This window comes from Sinocyclocheilus grahami, unplaced genomic scaffold (assembly GCF_001515645.1).
Source record: "Sinocyclocheilus grahami isolate Dianchi unplaced genomic scaffold, SAMN03320097.WGS_v1.1 scaffold1080.1, whole genome shotgun sequence".
Classification (NCBI taxonomy): Eukaryota; Metazoa; Chordata; class Actinopteri; order Cypriniformes; family Cyprinidae; genus Sinocyclocheilus; species Sinocyclocheilus grahami.
The window spans coordinates 119,191-121,055 of record NW_015506259.1 but is presented as its reverse complement, the minus strand read 5'-3'; the positions used below and the strand labels follow the sequence as shown (position 1 = coordinate 121,055).

At 33.7% G+C, this 1,865-nt stretch overlaps 1 protein-coding gene across 1 annotated transcript in view; it reads right to left on the bottom strand.

Annotated features, from left to right (window-relative positions):
* Positions 1-792: 792 nt before the first annotated feature.
* fech (ferrochelatase) overlaps positions 793-1,865 on the bottom strand; it is a 22,193-nt gene continuing 21,120 nt past the window's right edge. Inside the window, exon 12 of the mRNA XM_016251982.1 lies at positions 793-830. The gene's annotated coding sequence lies outside the window, so the exon portion shown is untranslated. The remainder of the gene's footprint in view (positions 831-1,865) is intronic.

Below are 1,865 nucleotides of genomic sequence, written 5' to 3'. Positions count from 1 at the left end.
TTGCATAACAGTAATGAAGAGTTGCAGGAAGCTGTCATGACAAGAATGTCACGATATCTCTAAGCTTATAAACCATTTATTTATGTGAAATGTTGTTTCTGATTTTCTTTGGATTTGGGGCTGAGATGAAGCGATCAGACAGCAAACAGCAGTGATTTCGTGCGTTTCTGAAGCTCGATCCAGAGTCACATCTGGAGGAAGTCACATGACCAACTGAGAAAATCAAATCATAAGGATTGTATAGAAAAATAAAGGGTCATTCTATCCCGCGGGTGTGAAAGAGATTCAAACATTCAGTGTCCATAACATGCATGTTGTCATCTAAATCTAAACGAATAAACACCAAGAAATATGCCTATGGTCTGTGGCTAAAAATGCTTCTTGGAAAGAATATTAATGCTAATATTTCTACAAATATCTGCTTTTCAGTGATCACAATGACAGTGTTTTTTGTTGTTTTTATGTAGTTGGCTTTTAATCTCAAATATAATGCACACCTTTAATAGATTACAGACTAAAATCTAAAGTACTGAGAGAAAACCCAGACGTTTTGCATTATCCATACATTTAGTTTTCATTCAAATATTCATAATTGCTAATATAATAAGGAGACATGTGTGTGTGTGTAATAGTTTACATTTAAGTAATATTTATACAATGTAGTATTTTTACATATGTAAAAATCTAAAACATAATTACACACATCAAAAATCAATATATTTTTTTATTGTATTAATTTATATTTACTTACACATTATTTCTTTTATTTTTGAGGTGAAAAATGGCGTAGACATGTTGTTGTTTTTTTGTTTCACCTCAAAAGAACAAACCTGTGAGAGAGAGAGAGAAACAACAGGAAATGACAATAATAAACACGGGCTCTCGTACAGGAAATGGAAGACACAATAGCATTTTTTGATCATGTGACTCCTTGGCAAAAGAAGCTAAAGACGTTTGTGATCTAATCACACACATCACAGGCTGAAGGCACGAGAGATCGAAGGCTCTGAGCAGAGAGACGAATCCAAGCGTAGAGGCACATGAGAGGGGAACCGCAGAGGTCCGAGAACTTCGGTCATCAAACCTGTGTGACTTTCATTCTTTTGTGGAGCATGAAATGAGATGCTGAACCCTCATATTTAATATGCAAAAGCCTCTAAACGATCAAAACTTTGCTCTTTTAGTGTAATTAATGTCCAGCTTCAGGTGGTGCTTCTTGTGTCTTTCTGCTGTCAAATCTTGACTGATTTTGATCAAGTAAAGGTCAGAATAACTGCAGTAATATCTCCAGATGAACTCTTACTGGACTGAAGCAGCTCAGCTTTACTTGATTCTCCAGCAATCATGTTTTAGAGTCTCAAATCTGATCCTCAGGATCTTTTGAGGAGCGTTTGTTTCCAGAAGCTTTACTTTCACTGTTCCTCAGCGGAGGAATGATCTTCACAAGCCTCCAGAACATCTCACATCTTCAGAGGAGCCTTTATTTCTTCAGCTCTCAATCACTGCATTATATGTTTGGAGCATTTCAATCTCATCTTATTATTGGAGATATAGTGATGACTGATATTTAGATCAGTGTCAGTATCTGCTCTACTGTTATAAACATCTCAATTTACATTACAAGCATCAGAATTTCATCATAGAAATATCAGCATCTTCAGCAAATTGCATATTCTCACTGTATCAGACTATATGAGCCATAAAAGCCTGATGCATCAAATCATCAAAAAACCTGAATTACATATAAATATTTTATATTATTTGTTATATTTTATTGTATTTAAATTAGTGTGTATATATATATATATATATATATATATATATATATATATATATATATATATATATAACATATGTATTGTGCA